Below are 6219 nucleotides of genomic sequence, written 5' to 3'. Positions count from 1 at the left end.
GGAAAAAAAATGGCAATTTAACAAGAGGGTTGGAGGGTTTGTGGCTTAGGGTGGATGAAAGGAGAATGCCGCACAAGCAGCTAGGGCATGTGGGCGTGGTGTGTGTGGGAGCAGTGATGTGCAGCAGGGTTGGAAGCAATCAGTGGCACGAGTGTTCAGCAGCAGGTAGGACTTGGGCGTGCATAGGATGGTGCGGAGGGCAGGTATTGCGCACGGGGTGAAGGCCTGGCGCGAGCTGAGGCTGGGGCAGCTCGAGGCAACGCGCGTGTTGTGTGCACAAGATGTGCGTACGATGGAGCTGGACATGTGCTGACCGACTGCTTGGTGCTGCTGTTGCTAGGGGTTCGATACTTTGGTGTTTTGGTGCTTTGGGTTTTAAGTGTTAGATGAATGGGAAGATGGGTGGTATTTATAGAGGGAGAAATATGAATTAGAGTAGAATTCTTAAAACAATTTAATTAATAAAAATTCTAAGTTCTAAACCTATATAAAGATAACAACAATTAATAATTAGATATGTGCATATTAAATTATTAATTGCTATTTAATTATTTTAAACAAAGATAAAATAAAATTAATCCTAATTCTATGCTAAGTTGATAAAGATTAATATATAAATTATAATAGATATAATTATATATTAAAGATTATCATCTTATTATCTTTATTAAAACTTACCAAATAAAATCCTAAAATTAATAATAATTAATATATGTTATAACGGGTATACTTATATATTAATAATTATCAATTTTTTCTTTTTCTTTTAAACTAAAACACTTATTCTAGAAGCCTTTTGAAAATATTTACAAAAGAGGCATCTAGTTTTTATTATTCATGAAAAGAGCAACCAAATTTTAAAAATACTTCAATTAAGTCCCTAGACTTAATGAAAATTTGAAATTGAGTCACAATTTAAAACTCGGGTCAAAATTGACCTTTTTATTTGAAAAATCAAAGATTAAAATCTCTATTTAGAGAATAATTTTTAGGAAAATTATGTTAAAATCAATTCCCAGGAACGATTGGAGGGGTCACAAGCGGTCCCGCTTAAGTTCCAATCTCCTAGACAAAATTTATTTAAACATACTAATCCCAAAAATATACCCTAAATCATTTATTAAAAGGAACATAGGAAAATTTTAAACATCTGACAAAATGAATGAAATTTCATTCTGTTCAATCTTATCTCCCCAATAGTGTTTCAGGCGCTGAACGTTAACTCGAGAATTACCTCCTTTACCTTGGAGCTCGACAACTCCGTATGGATAGACATGATGAATCTTAAATAGACCGGAGCAACGTGATTTTAGCTTACCTGGAAAGAATTTTAGTCAAGAATTAAATAACAAAACTCGCTGACCTGCTTCAAATTCTCGAACTCGAATGTGCTTGTCATGCCATTTCTTAAGTCTTTCCTTGAGTAATTTGGCACTTTCATAGGAGAATACCTGGAGTTCCTCTAGCTTATTGAGTTGGAGCATCCGTTTCTCTTTAGCAAGCTTAGGATCCAAGTTGAGTTGTCGAAGATCCCAATTAGCCTTGTGCTCTAATTCTAAGGGTAGATGACATGCTTTCCCAAAGACCAACCTGTAAGGTGACATCCCTAAAGGTATCTTGTATGCTGTTCTGTAAGCCCATAAAGCATCATCCTACTTTTTGGACAAATCACGTCGGTTTGGGCAAACTACTTTCTCAAGTATGTGCTTGATTTCCTTATTTACCAATTTAGCTTGCCCATTCGTCTGCGGATGATAAGCTGTTGCAACCTTGTGTTTCACTCCGTGCTTGTCTAATAACCATTTTAACTGCTTGTTCACAAAGTGGGACCCTTCATCACTAATGATAACTTTTGGGGTTCCAAACCTTGTGAACACGTTTTTCTGCAAGAACTTAATTACAACTCTAGCATCGTTTGTTGGATAGGCTTCAGCCTCGACCTACTTGGACATATAATCTACTACTACCAATATATACTTGTGACCAAAAGACGGAGGAAAAGGACCAAGAAAATCAATACCCCATACATCGAACAATTCTACCTCAATGATGTTTGTTCGAGGCATCTCATTTCTGTTGGTGACATTTCCGACCCTTTGACATTAGTCAGAGCTCTTTACGTATGTATATGCATCTTTGAATAGTTTTGGCCAAAAGAACCCGGCTTGCAATACCTTGGCCACCGTACTAGTTCCTCCAAAGTGTCCCCCACTCGGAGCTGAGTGACAATGGTATAATATCTTTTGTACTTCATCTTCTGCCACGCATCTCCTGATCATTTGATCTGCACACTTTTTAAACAAATATGGCTCTTCTCAGAAATAGTACTTCATATCATGAAAGAATTTTCTCCTTTGTTGATACGTCTTATCGATTGGCATCAAACCACAAACTAAATAGTTAGCAATATCAGCAAACTAAGAGGTACTATGGACATGACTTACCTTCAGTATGTGTTCAGCTTGGTTACTTGGTTTTCTAGTCTCTTCCAATCTTGAATTTCTAAATCGAACTCTTGAAGTAGAAGCACCAACTGGATCAGTCTCGGCTTAGCATCTTTCTTGGCAAGTAAATACTTAATTACCGAGTGGTCCATATAAATAGTTACTTTCGTACCTACAAGATAAGATCGAAACTTGTCAAAAGCAAATACAATCGCAAGTAGCTCTTTTTCTGTTACCTTATAGTTCAATTGAGCTTTTGTAAGAGTCCGGCTTGCATAGTAGATGGGATGAAAAACTTTGTTCCTTTGCTGGCCCATGACAGCCCCTATTGCGAAGTCGCTTGCATCACACATTAATTCAAATGGCAAATCCCAGTCTGGTGTGATGATTATGGGTACCGTAACTAATCGACTCTTCAAATCTTTGAAAGCCTTTAGGCATTCATCATTGAACTTGAACGTCGTGTCCTTCTCCTAAATTTGCATAAGGGTTTAGCAATTTTGGAGAAGTCCTTGATAAATCTTTAATAGAACTCGGCGTGGCCCAAAAAGCTCTTAACACCCTTTACAGATGTTGGAGGTGGGAGTTTCTCGATAACATCTATCTTTTCTTTATCTACCTCGATTCCATGTCTCGTTATCCAATGCCCTAGAATAATTCCTTCTCGTACCATGAAATGGCACTTTTCCCAGTTAAGTACTAGGCTCGTTTCTTCGCATCGCCTTAGTACCTTATCTAGATTGGCTAAGTAATCATCATAAGTATCACCGAATACTAAAAAGTCATCCATAAAAACTTCCAAGTACTTCTCAACCATGTCAGTAAAAATAGACATCATACATCTTTGAATGTAGCAGGTGCATTACATAAACCAAATGGCATACGTCTAAATGCAAATGTACGCAGGTGAACATTGTCTTGTGCTGATCTTTTGGTGCTACTATAATCTGATTATACCTCGAGTATCATCGAGAAAATAGTAATAGTCTTGCCCCGCGAGTCTATCCAACATCTGATCCAAGAATGGCAAAGGAAAGTGATTTTCTTAGTCGCCTTGTTCAGTTTCCAGTAATCAATGCAAATCCTTCATCCCGTAACTGTTCTAGTTGGTATCAACTCATTATTCTCGTTCTCTACGACTGTGATACCTCCCTTCTTTGGCACACACTAGACCAGACTTACCCACGAACTGTATGAGATAGGATAAATGATACCCGCATCTAACCACTTGATAATCTCCTTTTTCACCATGTCCTTCATAATGGGGTTTAGTCTTCATTGTCCATCAATTGTCCCTTTTTCGCCATCTCCCAGGATAATCTTGTGCATGCATACAGATGGACTAATACCACGGATATCGGCTATGGTCCATCCGATAGCCTTCTTGAATTGTTTCAACACCAAGATGAGTTTCTCTTCTTGTTCAATAGTTAATTCTGCTGAAACAATCACAGGCAAAGTAGAAGCGTTACCTAAATAAACATATTTTAAATGTGAAGGTAATACCTTGAGTTCTAATTTAGGTGGGTCCTTGATTGACGCTTTTAGTTGGGCATACTCCCTCTTCTCTAACTCTAAAGATTCAAAGCGGGATTGCAGATTAAATCCCCTTTGATTAGCTTCTAACAAAGCTAAGTATTCATCCTCCTTTTCATCATTTGGAGGATTTGATGTCAAAATTTGTTCCAACGGATCCTCAACATAGTTGAGCTCCTTTTCCACTAATGAATCTGCTAAGTCGGATACTGCAGAACAATCATCAATTGTGTTAGGAAATCCCATAGACTTAAAAACATTAAATGTTACCTGATCATCCTAAACACGCATCGTAAGCTTGTCCTTCTGCATATCAATAAGGGTCCTTCCCTTTGCTAAGAATGGTCTTCCTAGGATAATTGGCACTTCTTTGTCTGCTTCAAAGTCTAGGATAACAAAATCAACAGGGAAGATAAATTTATCTACACGTACCGATACGTCCTCGATATTTCCTTCTGGGTGTGCTAAGGATCGATCTGCTAGCTGAAGTGTAACCGTAGTAAGTCTAACTTCACCTATACCTAACTTTCTAAATATTGACATAGGCATCAAGTTAATACTCGCACCTAAGTCACATAAAGCCTTACCACAATATGTTACTCCAATGTTGTAAGGTATGGTAAAACATTCAGGATCCTTCAGCTTTAGGGGTAGTTTGTCTTGAAGATATGCGCTGCATTCCTTCGTCAGAGCTACCATCTCAAATTCTCCAAGTCTTGATTTTTTGGACAGGATATCCTTCATAAACTTGATGTAGTTCGACATTTGTTCAAGGCCTTCAACCAACGGGATGTTGATGTGAAGTGGCTTGAGTACGTCTAGAAATTTCTTGAATTGAATTTCCTGCTTCTGCTTTTGAAGTCTTTGAGGGTAGGGTGGTGGTGGTTTCTTTACTGGAATTGGTTGATTCATTTTCTGTGGCAATTCTGCATCTAATAAAGTTGTTAGTTGATCGGAATCAACAAGTTCTACAATTACCTTGTCGGGTTTTTCAAATTCTGGTTCTTGTGCAACTGGAATTTCAACACTCGGTTGAACTTCCTCTGAGTCTTGAGCATCAGCTGGCTCCTTTTCAACTTCAATAGTGTTGGGCCCTACTGTCTTTTCGTTCCTCAATGTCAATGCTTTGTAACGCTCCTTCCCCGAATTCCTCTGAGTCTCCGTATCACTAGGTAAAGCACCTTCTGGTCGGTTCCTGAGTTTAGTAGCCAGCTGGCCCACTTGATTCTCCAAATTCCTTAGAGTGGCATTGTTTTTTTCCATGTATGCCTTCAATAAATTCTCTAATCTATTGTAGTTGTTAGAGTGGCATTCTCTAAGCTAGTTTCTGAGCTTCTTGGGAAAAACTAGGCGGCTGAGTTGGTCTAGGTTGAGCGTAGTTGTTACTGGTTCCAACCCCTTGGTTGCTTCAGGAAAAATTCAAGTGGTTTCGCCATGATGGATTATAGAAGTTGGATTGCAGTCATTGCCTTCCTTGGTTTTGGTTCTGGTTGCCAATGTAATATATGGATTCAGGGTTTGATGGACATTCTTCGAAAAATGTCCCCTCCCCACAATAAACACAGGCTATACTCTCAAATTGGTGAGGTGGTTGGGCTGCAAAACTGTTAGACCCATTAGTGGTAAGATTCTTAAGCATTGAGGATATTGAAAATACCTGACATGCGAGTGAAGTGAGAGCATCCACTTCATGTATTCCAGCAACTCATCTTCCTGACCTGGCTCAATTGGTTGGCCATTGACAATTGTTACTGGCGATCCTCTCGATGATTTCGTAAGCCTTATTATAGGACTTAGAAAGGAGAGCACCGATAGCAGAAGCATCCACTGCCATCCTCGTGTGAGCATTAAGACTATTATAAAATGTCTCAAGTTGGATCCAATGTGGGATTCCATGATGAGGGCCTTTCTATAGTAGCTCTTTGTATCGTTCCCGTGCCTCATACAAGGACTCATCATCCATTTGTTGGAAAGCAGTGATCTTGTTCCTCAACTTAGCATTCTGACTAGGCGGGAAATACTTCATGATGAATCTTTTAGCTAACTCTTGCCATGTAGGAATTGAGTTTGGTGGCAATGAATTCAACTAGGCTCGAGCTTTGTCCCTTAGTGAGTACGGGAACAGCTTCAATCGTAATGTATTTTTGGAAACTCCAGCTAATTTGAAAGAGTCGCTCACTTTCATAAATAGTCTTAAACGAAGATGAGGATCCTCTGTAGGCATTCCACTGAATTGGCC

The 6219-nt window shown here is 38.9% G+C and overlaps 1 non-coding gene across 1 annotated transcript; it reads left to right on the top strand.

The window, feature by feature from the left end:
• The first annotated feature begins 5869 nt into the window (after positions 1-5869).
• Positions 5870-5976, top strand: LOC128280114 (small nucleolar RNA R71). Its single transcript, XR_008270296.1, has one exon. It is a non-coding gene; the product is annotated as a small nucleolar RNA R71 (small nucleolar RNA).
• Positions 5977-6219: the final 243 nt, after the last annotated feature.

Source organism: Gossypium arboreum, chromosome 8 (assembly GCF_025698485.1).
Source record: "Gossypium arboreum isolate Shixiya-1 chromosome 8, ASM2569848v2, whole genome shotgun sequence".
Classification (NCBI taxonomy): Eukaryota; Viridiplantae; Streptophyta; class Magnoliopsida; order Malvales; family Malvaceae; genus Gossypium; species Gossypium arboreum.
This window is presented reverse-complemented; position numbering and strand designations above follow the sequence as displayed.